At 42.0% G+C, this 16,310-nt stretch overlaps 1 protein-coding gene across 1 annotated transcript in view; it reads left to right on the forward strand.

The window, feature by feature from the left end:
- The window catches only part of ENTREP1 (endosomal transmembrane epsin interactor 1), an 89,039-nt gene that overhangs the window by 36,290 nt on the left and 36,439 nt on the right, over positions 1–16,310 (forward strand). The gene's annotated exons all lie outside the window — the stretch shown is intronic.

Consider the following 16,310-nt stretch of genomic DNA (forward strand, 5'->3'; position numbering starts at 1 on the left):
GGTTTTGGTGCAATGCGTTTTTGCACAATCCAGTGCACTACTTTTCACGTGGTCTACATGCATTGGGACTGATTTAAGGTCTAAAGGTGCAGAATTTGGGGCTCATTTGAGACCTGAAGGTGAAGAAATTGGTCTGAGGTATTGGGCCTGATCTAAGATTTGAAGATGTAGAAATTGGTCCTGATCTGTGGTGTAAAGTTACATGCAGTGAGGCTCATATGAGATCTGGAGGCACAGAAATTGGGCCTGATCTAAGATCTAAAGGTACAGAAATTGGGTTTGATCTGAGGGGTGAAGGTGCAGAAGTTGGGCCTGATCTGAGGTGTGAAGGAGCAGAAATTGGGGCTGATCTGAAGTGTAAAGGTGCATGCACTGGGTCTTATGGGATCTGAAGGTTCAGAAATTGGATCTGATCTGAGATCTGAAGGTGCAGAAGTTGGGCCTGATCTGAGATCTGAAGGTGTGGAATTTGAGCCTGATCTGAGTTCTGAAGGTGCAGAAATTGGACCTGATCTGAGGTGTGAAGGTGTATTTATTATGGCTCATTTGATATCTGAAGGTGCAAAAACTAGGCCTAAGCTGAGTTGTGGAGGTGGGGAAAAAGCTCTGAGGTTTGAAGGTGCAGAAATTTGGTTTGATCTGAGGTGTGAAGGTGCATAAACTGTGCCTTATCTAAGGTGTGAAGGAGCATGAACTGGGAGATCTGAAGGTGCAAACATTGGGCCTGATCTTAGATCTGAAGGTGTATTCATTATGGCTCATTTGACAACTGGAAATTAAACCTAACCTGTGAAGTTGCAAAAATTGGGTCGGATCTGAGATGTGAAGGTGCATAGGTTGGACCTGAACTTAAGTGGGAAAGTGAAAAATTGGGGCACATATGAGATCTGAAAGGTGCAAAAATTGGGCTCTGAGGTGTGAAGGTGTATTCATTATGGCTCGTTTGACATCTGAAGGTGCGGAAATTGGGTCTAATCTGAGGTGTGGAGGTGCAGAAACTGGGCCTACTCTGAGGTTTGAAGGTGCAGAAATTGGGCCTTATCTTAGGTGTGAAGGTGTATGCACTAGGTTTCATATGACATCTGAAGAAATTGGGTATTATGGTGTTTGGGTATTATGGGTATTGGGTATTAGGTGTGAATGAGCATGTTCTGTGGCTCAAAAGAGACCTGAAGGTGTAAAAATTGGGTGTGAGCTGGGGTGTGAAGGTGAAGGGATGGGGGATTGATCTAGAGTGTTAAGGTGCATGTAATGGGTCTCATTGGATCTGAAGGTGCAGAAATTGGGTCTGATCTGAGATCTGAAGGTGCAGAAATTGGGCCTGATCTAAGATCTGAAGGTGTGGAATTTGAGCCAGATCTGAGTTCTGAAGGTGCAAAAATTAGGCCTGATTTGAAGTGTGATGCATGCACTGGGCCTCATTTGAGCTCTGAAGGTGCAGAAATTGGGCCCGGCCTGAGGTGTGAAGGTGCAGAAATTGGGCCTGATCTGAAGCGTGAAGGTCCATGCACTGGGGCTCAGGCCTCAGGGTGTGAAGGTGAAGGGATGGGGGATTGATCTAGAGTGTTAAGGTGCATGTAATGGGTCTCATTGGATCTGAAGGTGCAGAAATTGGGTCTGATCTGAGATCTGAAGGTGCAGAAATTGGGCCTGATCTAAGATCTGAAGGTGTGGAATTTGAGCCAGATCTGAGTTCTGAAGGTGCAAAAATTAGGCCTGATTTGAAGTGTGATGCATGCACTGGGCCTCATTTGAGCTCTGAAGGTGCAGAAATTGGGCCCGGCCTGAGATCTGAAGGTGCGAAATTGGGCCTAATCTGAGATCTGAAAGTGCAGAAATGGTGTGGAATTTGATCCTGTTCTGAAGTGTGAATGTGCAGTAATTGGGCCTGGTCTGAAGTGTGAATGTGCAGAAATTGGGGCTAATCTGAGGTGTAAAGGTGCAGAAATTGGGGCTGATCTGAGGTGTGAATTTGCAGAAAATGGGGCTGATCTGAGGTGTGAAGGTGCAGAAAATGGGGCTGATCTGAGGTGTGAAGGTGCAGAAATTGGGGCTGGTCTGAGGTGTGAAGGTGCAGAAATTGGGGCTGGTCTGAGGTGTGAAGGTGCAGAAATTGGGACTGGTTTGAAGTGTGAAGGAGCATAAATTGGGGCTGATCTGAGGTGTGAAGGTGCATGCATTGGGGCACACGTGAGAGCTGAAGGTGCAGGATTTGGGCTGAACCAAGGTGTGAAGGTGAAGAAATTGATGAAAGTAGCCTTGGCAATGCTCTCTGCATTTGGATCTGTGTGTTTATTTCTTATTATTCAAGTAGCTGACAGCATTTACTTTATAAAAATTCCTTTTCGTAATTGAGAGTGTGAAATTGACATTTATTTTTATGTAGCCGGCACTCTATGCTCAAAAGGTTGCCTACCTCTGATATACACTATTAGCCAATAGAGGGAGACACTACATTACTGTTACTATAATGTACTGTTAGCCGCTAAAGGGAGACTGTACAAATCTTTGTTTCTTTCTAATCCATTGAGGGACAAGGGAAGCCTTCAACCTTCAGGTAATAACTCAGACTACAGGAAGATTGACCACTGGCAAGAAAAAAAACGGTTAACTCTTTACGCCCCATTAACTCAACTGCGCGAAAGCAAAAAGCTATGCTTTAATGACCACACACCGCATGTATGCAGCAATGTTTTAGCGCTGGGAGCACACTCACAACACAAAGACCAAGCTGCTGAAAATTGCTCTTGTCCTGAGTAAACATCAGTAGCTAGAGCGGGTCAGTTTTTTTTTTTTGCTATCTATGTCTCAATGGGAAGATTTTCCTTCCATTCCTGTCCCATAAGCAAAATAGGAAGTGAGATGAAATCCCTGCATATTATTTCCCTGGGCCCCCACAAGTAACCAGAATTAGTGTCCCCATTGGAAGATTTCCCCTCTATTACTTTTCTGGGGACAAACCAAAATGTGGGATTTTCTTTTACTTTTGCTTTCAAAGATAATGATAAACAGAACAAATCTCCCTAACGGGCACAGGCAGCAATACAACTGTTCCAGTCCCTCTCCACTCTGTCCAAAACTAAACAAAAAGTTTTGCCTTTAGTTACACTTTAAGAACCTCCCTTTAACTTAAGTAAAGGTTTAGGAGTGTTCAGACTAAGCTCCCTAATGTTGGCGAGTTGGACCTTCCTCTTGGCATGCTATATCTGTTAAAACGTTCTCTCCATGAAGTCAAGGGTCAGATATGCTAGGCTTAATTTTTTTCTGCAGTCAATTATTTTTTCCTATTGAACATGGTAAGATTGTTCATACGTCTCCATAGGAGCTGCTTTTTTCTGGCAGCATTACTTGCCTGTTAAACATAAATAAAACAATGCTGCACTGCAAATAAATAAATGAATAAAAAGCATATACAGTGAGGAACAGAAGTATTTGAACACCTAAGAAACAGCAGAATTCTGGCTCACAAAGACCTGTTACTGTGCCTTTAAAATGTCCACCTCTACTCCACTCATTAATCTAACTTAGTAGCAGCTGTCTGAGCTCTTTAAAGACACCTGTCCACCACACAGTCAGTTAGACGCCAACTAGTACCATGGGCAAGACCAAAGAGCTGTCAAAAGACACCAGAGACAAAATTGTGGACCTCCACAAGGCTGTAAAGGGTTACGGGGCAATTGCCAAGCAGCTTGGTGAAAATAGATCAACTGTTGGAGCAATTGTTAGAAAATGGAAGGGGGTAAAGACGACTGTCAGTCTCCCTCGGACTGGGGCTCCATGCAAGATCTCACCTCGTGGGGTATCACTGATAAGAAAGGTGAGGAATCAGTCCAGAACTACAAGGGAGGAGCTGGTCAATGACATGAGAGCTGGGACCACAGTTTCAAAGGCACTGTCGGTAGAACACTACGCCGTCATGGTTTCAAATCATGCATTGCACGGAAGGTTCCCCTGATCAAGTCATCACATGTCCAGGCCCGTCTGAAGTTTGCCAATGACCATCTGGATGATCCAGAGGAGGCATGGGAGAAAGTCATGTGGTCAGATGAGACCAAAGTAGAACTTTTTAGTCTAAACTTCACTGTTTGGAGGAAAAAAGATGAGTTGCATCCCAAGAACACCATCCCTACTGTGAAGCATGGGGATGGTAACATCATGCTTTGGGGGTGCTTTTCTGTGAAGGGGACAGGACGACTGCACTGTATTAAGGAGAGGATGAATGGGGCCATTTATTGTGAGATTTTGAGCAACAACCTCCTTCCCTCAGTCAGAGCATTGAAGATGGGTCGTGGCTGGGTCTTCCAACATGACAACGACCCGAAGCTCACAGCCAGGATAACCAAGGAGTGGCTCCGTAAGAAGCATATCAAGGTTCTGGAGTGGCCTAGCCAGTCTCCAGACCTAAATCCAATAGAACATCTTTGGAGGGAGCTGAAACTCCGTGTTGCTCAGCGACAAAATCCCTGTTGCAGTGTGTGCAAACCTGGTCAAGAACTACAGGAAACGTTTGACCTCTGTAATTGCAAACAAAGGCTTCTGTACCAAATATTAACACTGATTTTCTCAGGTGTTCAAATACATACGTTCAGCAGTGCAAGACAAATAAATTCTTTAAAAATCATACAATGTGATTTCCTGATTTTTTTTTTAAATTCTGTCTCTCAGAGTGGGAATGCACCTACAATGTGAATTGCAGACCCCTCGATGATTTCTAAGTGGGAGAACTTGCAAAATCGCAGGGTGTTCAAATACTTCTGTTCCTCACTGTATGAAGGTGTACAGGGTGTAGTATACACTAAATATTAAATGAATGTCCATAAACCAAGTCCATACTAAGTGAAATAATCAGTGATATTGTGACCAATCCAACTCTTCACAGCTCATTTGCTTCTTCATGTGCTCAAAACCTGCACCATTAGATAAGTGCTATAACTTAGCTTTGATCAAAAAATGTTGTACTTTAAAACAGCATCAAGCCAGATATGGGATCCGGTTTAAGGGGGGGGGGGGTTGTTGGAGGTCTGAGATAATCACCCTTAATAGAGGAGAGAAAAGGACACTCCAGTATGTACTAACGAGGGTATCTTTATGATGTTAAAAAGTATTGCGCTCACATGTAAATATATTTAAAAACGCCATAACCCAGATAAGAAACATCACCAGATAAGCTGCACTTCCAGGTAGTGTTAGACACAGTTCACATCTGCCCATGGCCATGCCCTTACGCGTTACATCACGCCCACTCTTCATCAGAGGGATTACTTTCCTGTTGAAAACACTAGTTGTTAGTCTGGTTTTCTCCAGTTCAGGTAGCATGTTTGTTCAACCTTGTTCAACCTGCTCGATGCCAATCATTGCTTTTCGTAGCAGTTTCCTCTTAGCTTTGACTATCTGTCCTGATCTGGAACACCAGGTTGATCGTTGGTGCTCCCTTTTAGTTTTGCTTTGGCCTTTTTTTCATCTAGCCTGGATTCAGATTTTGATTCCTTCAGATACATTTAGTTTTCTTTAGTTACATAGTTAGTCTGGCTAGAAAAAGACAAAAGTCCATCCAGTTCAACCATTAAAAAAAAAAAAGTTATAATCCTATACCAACAGTTGATCCAGAGAAAGGCAAAAAACCCAGCAAAGCATGATCCAATTTGCTCCTTTAGTAGAATTATCTCGACATCTGTTGGACCGTGCAGTGGCTGTCGCCCAGCTCTAAAAGTTGGACTTATTTTAGCTGTCCAATTTGGTTGAATGTTCTTAATTTCTCAGGTCCCTCAATGGACAATAAGGAAAATTAGATTTTTAATTTACTGTAAAATCTTTTTGAGGGACACTGTTCCCACCCCCTGTGTTATTGGCTCTCTTTACTGCTAGCTCACAAAACTGAGGGACGATGGTTAAAGGCAGTTATACAGGAACTGGCTTTTTGATTGCCAGTATCCGAGCATCCTATGGGCAGTAGTATTACCTGATTGGGAATTTTTAATTCTCTTTCTTCAATGGGCTTCAATAAAAAGAATGTATGGTTGCTTTTCAAGCATACATTCTTTAACAAGAAAAACTTGTCTTTGAATGGTATGTACAGTTAGTTTCATTAAATATACTGTATCTACAAGTTGATAATAAGTCATATAGACTGTAATAGATTGTGCGCCCCTTGAGGGTTAGGGACTGATGTGAATGTACAATATATATATGTAAAGCGCTGCGTAAATTGACAGCTATATATAAGTACCTGAAATAAACAAATAATAGAACTGTGCAACTCAGGGCACTTCAAATTGCAAATAGACATGTTTACACATAGTAAATGTTCTTCCTTGAGGCTTTCATCAGCGCTCTGCTTTGAATAAAATTGATCCTGACAGGATGTGACATAATTTGAAAAACAGAAAATATATTTGCTAAAATCCTCATGCACACTGGACATTTTTACAGCTGCTGTTTTTGGCTTTTGACATTTTTTTCTATAGCCAGTAAACTCCCCAGCAAGTTATCCTATGTCTCTATGCACACATAGACTGTAATCAACGTTTTTTGGCTGGGACGTTTTTTCGCTGGAAAAAAAACCCAGGACTAGTGGATTTCTAGAGGAGTTTTTTTAGCTGTAAAAACCCTTGAAAGCTGAAAAACGCAGTAAATCGCGGAAAACCAGCATTTTTGGACTTTTTTTTGACCAATAAATTAATTTTTTGGGGGTTAAAAAAGAGGCAAAACGCAAACGTGGCAAAACACCGCTAAACTGCTAAAAAACTCACGTTTTTTACGTGACTTTACACAGCTAACGTTACCAGCTTTATTAAAACTCCCGTGTGCATGGAGCCTTAGGAGGACCTTTTATCTTAGAAATTAAGCTGTTAGGACTTCTCAACTTTCTGTGTGGAAGAAGGTTTAGATTATTAAACACAAATGCAGTTCCAGTCCAGCATGACATGGCTGCATACATTTTGAAGACATGGACACTCCGTAAACAGTAAATGTTTTTTACAGAAAGGATGTATGTTTACTGAAGTTATACATATATGCTGAGTGGGTTTTTCTTTGAGGAAATCATTTTTGTTGGATAATTTGCCTAGAAAACTTTACTGATTGTCTTCATTCACAGATAAAGGGTCATTCACTGACATAAAAACTAAGAGAACACAGCCAAATATTGGCTCAGGGCCCCATTATCCACACACAGGGCCATGATTGGAGCCCCTGGGTAAAAAAGCATGAAGATTACAACTAAAAGATAACCCTCTACATCTGGTGCTACAACAGTCCCCTGAATGAAACTGAACAAAGGTAACCTATTGCAACAAACACTAATCGCCAGAAGAAACCATATGTATAGGTTGCCACTGCACACATACAGTATCAGTGAGATGGGCCTGAGTGCGCTGCAGAGCCTGTAGTACATATAGGCCAACAGAGAGAGCGACACTCGCAAGTCTTGAGAGGTGAACACACAGTGAAGGTTTTATTTTGACATTTCAGCGAGGCACAATCTTGTCTTCCTCAGGTCCTGAGGAAGACAAGCTTGTGCCTCGTCGAAACATCGAAATAAAATCCTCACTGTGTGTTCACCTCTCAAGACCCATCTTCACATCTGTGTGTTGGGGGGAATGCAGATCACGCAAACAAAATCGCATTCTGCAGAACACAGAAGCGCAGGTTCTTATCATTGTTGCTGTGCAGTAAAATTAGTTTCCATGACACTCCAATGCACGCTGTATATCCACTTGTTCCTGCGCCTATATGATATGAGGATTATACACACACTGTACAATTGCTTGTTAATACAAATTGCTTATCAGCCAATCACATGGCAGCAACTCAATGCATTTAGACATCTAGATGTGGTGAAGATGATTTGGTGAAGTTCAAACCGAGCATCAGAATGGGGAAGAGAGGGGATTTAAGTGACTTGGAACGTGGCATGATGGTGCGAGGTGGGCTGATCTGAGTATTTCAGAAACTGCTGATCTACTGGGATTTTCACACACAACCATCTCTAGGGTTTACAGAGAATGGTCCGAAAACGAGAAAATATTCAGTGAGCGGCAGCTGTATAGACGAAAATACCTTGTTGGTGTCAGAGGAGAGTGGGCATTCAAATTCAGCAGCGACATTCAGATGGTAGGGTCAGAATTTGGCATAAACAACATGAAAGCATGGATCCATCCTGCCTTGTATCAACAGATCAGGCTGGTGGTGGTGTTGTAATGGTGTGGAAGGATATTTTCTTGGCAGTAGCAAGGTGTACCTAATAAAGTGGCCGGTGAGTGTATATTACATTAACTAATTGAACTGTATTATATTTGGGATTCTCCCATGTCTGGATGGATCAAATTCTATAAAACGTTACAACTGATTGAATGCAGGAATAGCTAGATGTTACAGTAAAACAGGGGTCTCCAAACTATGGCCCTCCAGCTGTTGATTAACTGCAAGTCCCATGAGGCCTTGCAAACTCTGACAGCCACAGGCAAGACTCCCAGAGGCGGAGGTATGATGGGACTTGTAGTACTTCAACAGCTGTAGGGCCATAGTTTGGAGATCCCTGCAGTAAAATATACAATTTGCCATTGGTACAGGCTATTCCTAGAAAGCAGCTTAGTGCACAGCAACATCATTCCTGTCTGGTGGCAGACCAGTGGGACCTTTCATCTTTGGTCCATGGGCTGTGACCATACTGGGGTGATCACTCTGAATGTGGATTTCACATGGATATGGAGTGTGGGCTGTTTGTTTTAAAATATGTTTAAAGTGTCAAATAAAGCTTTTCTTCTATATATATATATATATATATGTATAAATGTATATATTACGATTAGCGTTTGATACAATGGCTATATACGTTTGTTCAGTTTCTTTCATGGAACTGTTGTAGCATCAGATATAGAGGGTTATCTTTTAGTTGTAAGTCACTGACATGGTGCCATTGTTTCAGGATTTCTGGCAAGGAGGTCTGTGTTTTGTTGTAGCATACATTAACATTGTCAGGGACAGGGTGACCTTCCAGTAATATAAGACAAAGAGGTTGATTTGTGCTGTAATGTTCCAGGAATTTAGTAGTCGTCTTAATTTACCAATTGACTATGCTGACACTGCACACTTCAAAGTCTAATAAAGGTTGAAGGGGTGTAAAGCAAAGACTATGTTCATTCTTTATGTTCCAGCAAGAATCTACCTGCTTCCCATTTTACAGATTATAATTTAGCAATTTTCCGTATCAAATAATACCAGGTTTTTAAACTTTTTTTCATCTTTTTATTTGCTCGTCTGTACCCAAGTAGAAAACTCTTAAAGTAAATGGAAGGTCATTTTATAATTCAAGCAATAAAAAGGTGCATTTTAAACGTTATGTACATATATGCATAAAAAAAAAAAATACTAAATAGGTTTATTTTATTTTTTGTATTGTCTTATTTACTTGGCTTAATGTTACATTTAAGCTCTGGATCAGTTATTCTGTAGTTGTCACGGTTTGTGTCTTCAAATCAAAAGTTGAGGACCGTACTCCTTTCAGTGTTCGAGCTTGGCGATGCACAAATCACATTAAAACAATTGTAGTACTACCCCCTTAGGAGACTCTAGAAGATTTGGGTCCCTCTATAGTCCTGCACAGCCAGGCATCACACATCTTCACACAAACTTGCATCCAGAGTCAAAAATCAGTCCTTGCGATTTGCTTCTGTTGTTTTGTTTAGAGGATTTAACCTGGGATAGGGTTAGGGGTATACAGGATGCCCAAGGGTACCGATAAACTGAGGACAACTTCCTGAAACTATTTACAAGTTTTCACCACTACACAATCTGAGTTGAAGAGCTAGCCAGCGTCTCCTTAGTGTACCACCCCAGACCTTAGATGAACTTCTCCTCTTCACCCAGCAATCTGGAGGTATCCCTGAACAGGGGATCCAGTTCCTGTCACTTTAAGAGATGAACAGTCACTGGCAGGTGGCTAATCTGGTTTTCCACCAGAGTGCTCCTTCCTCTATCCACCCAGGGGGTGTAGGTGTACTCACTCAGATCCTCTCCTGTACCACTTGTGTGTTGGTGGCTGCTACCAGGCCTATCAGCTAGGCTGCACCTTCCCTGCCATACAGGTGTTCCTCTTTTAGGGGGCCGGTGAGCTCTGAGCTTTCCTCCTTTCCAGCTCCAGGCCTACATGTAGGTCCCATCCCACTGGGCCTCTTCGCAGCCTCCTTCCTTCAGCCTCACATCCTCCTCTCTGTCTTCCACCCGAACTCTCCTGCTACTGAGCAGGCTCCAACATTTTTAAGGGTGTCCCAGTCCCTTGCCAACATCTTGTTGGGGATTGGCTAGGATCCCTCAAAGTGCAACCAGCCACTCCTCAGATCTACCCACTGCCTCCAGGGCCTTCCTCCAAAATCCCTAGAGCAGGGAGGAATTCCAGGAGAGCTGGCCTGCAGAGCATCCCAGCACTGACCACAATTTGACCCCCCTCTGGCTATTACACCCAGACTGCTACTCATCCTCTAACCATTGAAGTCTAGCTCCCTTTAATTCAATCCCCACTGAAAGACAGCCATGTCCTCATTGGCTGGGGGAAAAAAAGAACAAAATGGCTCCTGAGCCCAGGAGCAGGGCATCCTATACAAAAAATATGTAAGGGGAAAAAGGGTACAAAAACTGGGAAGGGGAAATAAAATATATACAAATAGGTTAGTCAGTAGAAAAATAGATTTCAATATGCAAAGTTACATTTTTACAACCTAGCTACCTCTCTGCAGCTAATGGCAAAGGCCAATTTTTTTTTTGGAAACATATATACAATGACATATATACACAATTAGAGCAAACAATCGAGTGCCTCAACTTCAAGGGAAACCCTCCACAAGCTTAATAGAGGTCTTCTGTGCTGCCAACAGGAAAGACGGCCGCCTTGAGTAATCTGCAAACAATAAGGTAGAAGACACCATAACAAACATAGCCTAGATACTGGCAAGATAGATAATAAAGCACTTCAGCATTGCATTCTAAATGAGCGTTACTTTAAGTCCTTAATTGATTTGAGGAGGAGCCCCTCCTAGGAAAATAGTGGCACTGAGCGGTCTCCTTGCAATCACCCCTAGACCAGCATATCTGGGAGTTAAGAGTCGGGCAAAGTCCGTAATACGCAGGACACAAAGGCCTACTAGACTGGGATCCCGCTTTGGTATTAGTAGTATTTCTATGGGCTGGGCAGTCTTACCATGGTGCCATCAGGTTTCCGGGTGGCCACAGAGTAGCTTCGGTTAAGCTGGCCAGTCTACACAACTACCACCGAGTCCCTGTAAATAGCCCAGCCTTTGCTCCATTCTTGCTTGATATCCTGAAAGCGGGCCCAAGCTTCCTTCAAATGAGGTCCTCTCAAGTGTTTCGGGACATGCATGTAGTCCCAGATCAAGTCCAACTCCCATTGAGCCCTGGACTCCTCAACTGTGTCCATAACTTGTACGGGTAATCTAGTCCCCACTCCAAGTTCACCCTCTTCTGTATATCCCTTTACAAATGGGAGAAGTGAGGAAGAAACTTTTTGTCCCCCAGTCCTGGCTGCACACAGGACTGAGGAGAATGGATGACCCACCTCTGCAGATCAGTAGACTTGGCTTTGACCTTAGGCCAGGGTGAGGAGAAGAATTTGGGTGGTTGGGCTTGGGTAGGTATCCCTACAGACTCTGATGTGCTGGAACATCCAGCAGAGTCTGGTGTGTAAGGGGCTTCTGACGTTCCCATCAGCGAATCCAGCTCTTCTGTGGTTCCCCCCCAGTCCCATTCTTCCTCTGTTAACTCTATAGACCACCCTTCTTGCTCGATCTCTAAAGGTCCAAACTCTGCCAACAGCCTGGGTGACTCACAATCTACCGCTGACACTGTCCGCTGGCTCACCTGACGATTGTGTGTACTTGCAGCTATGCTCTTTCCAGGCAGACCGGTCAGGGCTGGTGGGTGAAGCCAGTTGTTCCAGGGCATCTGCTGATTCCAACAGGGCAGCACATGTGGGCACCACCCCTCCAGCAACATCTTCGGGCAAAGGGTGGATAGTGGTTGGTGACCCTCCTCCTCTGTAAGGGTCCGCCAAAGGGGCAGGGGAGTCGCGGTCCCGGGACTTGACCCTGCTCTGAGATTCAGAAATCAATCTTTCTCCATCCTTCTGATTCAGGCCCTCTGGTCTCTCTGTATACTGTACCGTTAGCAGGTCCACACTGTGTATGGGACGCAGCTGGTTAAGTGGCTCTTTACTGATTACAGCAGGAACATTTGAAGCATAGTCTTTTGTTGAGGACACCTGTTAAGCAGTCAATAGACATTTGCAACCTAAAGGGCCATCTCGGTTGCTCCGAGTAACAGCAAAGCACAATGTTCTGACTTTAAGCAGGTTAATCAAAGCACAGTCCATTGACCGGCCATCTGTAGAGCAGCAGGGAGATCTTAAGTTAAGCCCGGCGTGGCTGCCAAGAGCGACAGCAGTAACATAAACTCTTTCTTGGTTAATCAGTTGACAGGAGTAATGGCAGGCAGGTTGCTAAAGGAAAATCCCGTTGTGGCCCAAAACATAGGCTTATTTGACTAACGTGCCATTGCAGTAATTAATGTGTGTATATTTATTTATTTCAGGTACTTATATAGCGCCCAGGGTGGATTTGATTTAAATCAAACTGATTTAAATCACGATTTAAATCACTAGTCAGTAAGGCTTGATTTAAATCCTAGTTTTCTACATAAAGACTAATTCTTGCTGGTATAACTTTAATATGCAAGTAGATGAAGATTTTTAGAATAACAACTTTTCATATTAGTTTTTTTATCCCCAGTTTAATAGGTTAATCATTCATATTTGGACAACTTTTCTGTTGTACTTAGGAAGGAGAAAAATAATCATTACCTTAATAATAACAATTTAAATAGATTTATTCAACTAAAACAATAACATTACAGCATATGTTATTTGCTTAAACAAACATCCATGTTTGTTAACTAATTTGGCTAAACAAAATATCTATATTTTAAGAAACTTAGACTGTCAGCCCCTTCCTCCTCACACTTAGTTTCACTTTTTTCTTGTGCAGGTCTATTCCACTCCAAACAATCAGAAAAATATTGTTTCTATTCTATTCACTGAACTTCTTGAAACTTAGCACTGAAGGGGTTGAATCTGTATTCATAGGTTTGTAGAAGTTAGGATTAAGGTCTTTTTCTTAACTCTGTTCATGTTATAACATTTTTGCTGTGAAAAAGAGGCATGTGATCTCCGCTGAGTCAAATTCAGTTTTGAGAACTGCAAAAGTAAACCAAGCATCTGTGATAATATCTTGTAGGCAGAGAAACTGCCCAATAATCTTACAGAAACCTCTGGAAGAGCATGACATTGTGAATGGATTAATGGAATTTATTTACCAAAAAAATTAAAAAATTAAACATATACAGCCTTATTCTACATAATAAAAAACTAATCGTTATTTCATGATAGAATAACCTTTGGATGGTAATATATTTTCCTCAAAAAGCATTTTATTTAAAAAAATCCGATTTAAATTAAAAAAAATCCGATTTAAATAAAAAAATTCTGTTTTTTTTGATTTTTTAAAAAAAATCATTGATTTTTATCCACCCTGATAGCGCCGTCAATTTACGCAGCGCTTTACACATATATATTGTACATTCACATCAGTACCTAACCCTCAAGGGGTGTACAATCTAAGGTCCCTAACTCACATTCATACATACACATAGGGCCAATTTAGACAGGATCCAATTAACCTACCAGCATGTCTTTGGAGTGTTGGAGGAAACCGGAGTACCCGGAGGAAACCCACGCAGGCACAGGGAGAACATGCAAACTCCAGGCAGGTGGTGCAGTGGCTGGAATTCAAACCAACGACCCTAGTACTGCCAGGCGGAAGTGCTAACCATTTAGCCACTGTGCTGCCCAACATATATGTTTGCAGTAGACTGCTGGCAACGTCTCATCATTTTTGTGTTTGTGTTCATTTACGCTATTGTGTTGTGTCAGTCCCCTCATGTTAATTTTCATTGCATTAAGGCAGTTTTTTCATTTGAATGGACTGCCTACTGCACCAAAAAAGGTTCATGTTGCTTTTTTGGCAGCTCAATGCTCATCTGTTGGTTAGGTTAATTGGGGTACTACTCAGAATGGTACCAATGCAACATAGTGCAGTAATGTGAATAAGTCTTTAAACCAGTTATTAAACTATGAAATGTATCTGAAGGATATACTAAGAAATTAGTCTGTCTTGAAGTGGCAGAGCCTATGTAAACAATTTTAAGATTGCTCAGTCATCAGATATCTAACCCAAAACTTTCAGTAAATGTTAAAACTATGCTATAGTTTAGTCGTTTTCAATGTTCTTTTGTCTGTTCATAAAAAACACAAAACATTTCAATCCTGATGGCATTAGCACGTTAATTAACTGGTTTAGTATTTTGACAACTTTATTAACTACAGCATAGTATATACTGTATGAGGTTAGCATTCCTGTCTCTCTTCTTTGAAATGTGGCTTTAAAGCACACTTGGGACTGAGTGTGTTCTCTCTGTGTTTTATGGCTTTCCTCCCACTATCCAAAGTTGAAAAAAAATGTTTTAGTTCAGTTCATTAGTACAACCTTCTTTTGTACTCCTCTGAGTTCTGAAAAATGATGCACTGTTGGAAAAGGTTCCAAAACAGTGCTTGGATTTTGTTTCTATAGACCAGTGTTTCCCAACCTTTTTTCAGTCAATGCACCCTTTAAAATTATGGCCAGTCTTGAGGCACCCCAATCTAAAATGGGGTGCCTCTAGCCTGTCCATAATTTTAATAGGGCACCCCATTCTAAAATGTGAAAAACTATTCTAATAGCAGCAGCAACATCCACACGTGTAGGACACCCAACATTAGAGGTGATTTATTCTTCCACATCAAATACACTTTTTCACACTGGTACAAATACTGGTACTGGTAGTATTCCAGTGTTTCTCTTCTCCCTCAGTTTTCTCCATCACTGAGCTAATGAGACCCCAGCACTGATGAAGAAGGGCGGGGGAGGGTCAAACTAGGATGCTGTGCAGGCAGCTGACATCCTCCTTATCTGATGATGTCATTGGTTTTTAGAACACTGGTGGCTAGAATGTCGCAATGGTTCACAATGAAAACCTGTGGCTTTGTGTAACAAAAAGGCAGGCTTGTTCTACCTGCTGGCTTCTATACATATTTTGGGATTTTTTTTAGACATTTTGCCAAGGTACCCCTGAAGAAACCTCAAGGCACCCACCCGGGGCACCCTGGTTGAGAAAGGCTGCTACAGGCAACAGCTAATGTTAGATAAAATTAAGGTGGAAAATTTAGTCCTGATAGATTACTTCAGGCTGGCCCCTTATGTATAGCTATGTAAAACATTAAAAATAAGTTCCTACACTTTTTAAATCCAGTAATGTACTCTCTCGCCCTGTTCTGCGCATGCTCAGTTGCTCTCTCTTCACAGTCCTGTGTCTAAAATCAGAGTCAGTAAAGGCGGATCGACTGACAGCTTTAAGATTTACTGTGGCTAAAGGGAGGAGAAAGCAACAGAAATGGTACAGACTGCGCTGAGGGAACATAGAGGGAGAAAAGAAAATCAGGAGAGATGAAAGGACAAACTCTGGTGTGCAAAAAAGCTAAACTTACAAGGATAGTGTCTTATCTTATTACCCTGATTTTCTCTCTATTCTTCCTGATCAGCAGCCTTTGAACTTCAAGTGGTTTTAAAAGGCAAAAGGTTTACCTTACTGCATTCTTTGACTGCTGCTGCTGTCAATCAGAGCCAAGAATGAGGAGCAGGAGGCGGTGCCGAGCCCCTTTTTGTGTGTCCTATGCTCTGGGGGCACTAGCAGGGGGAGTGGAGCCAGGAACACAAGTGATGAATCCAAGAAGGGGAGCATTGGGGCTGCTCTGTCAAAACCATTGTACAGAGCAGGTAAGTATGACATATTTGTTATTTTAAGAAAAGAAAAAAGTTAAGTATCACTTTTAGCACTGTTAAACTTCTCTTAGCCTTCCTTTTTATCTCAGCCAAGACATACACCCAAGGCTGGAAATGTACATATTTTAATTGAAGAACGTGACATACAGTTTTTGACACCAAGGAGAGAGGAAGAGTTACCAATAGAAATTGAATGCTCTGGGCTTCAACAAAATGGTGGCTTCCAGCAAGAAGAAGCAGGAGCAAAGCTGTAGACATTTTACAGCACACACTAATTTTGGTAGCATAATTATTAATGTGGAATGCATGTTCTTTTGTTAAAGAACATTACTTGTTATCAAACTGCTATGGGTAAAGTTTCTTTTTAAC

This window comes from Staurois parvus, unplaced genomic scaffold (genome assembly GCF_062004578.1).
Source record: "Staurois parvus isolate SC_StPar_1 unplaced genomic scaffold, SC_StPar_1.0 ptg000549l, whole genome shotgun sequence".
Classification (NCBI taxonomy): domain Eukaryota; kingdom Metazoa; phylum Chordata; class Amphibia; order Anura; family Ranidae; genus Staurois; species Staurois parvus.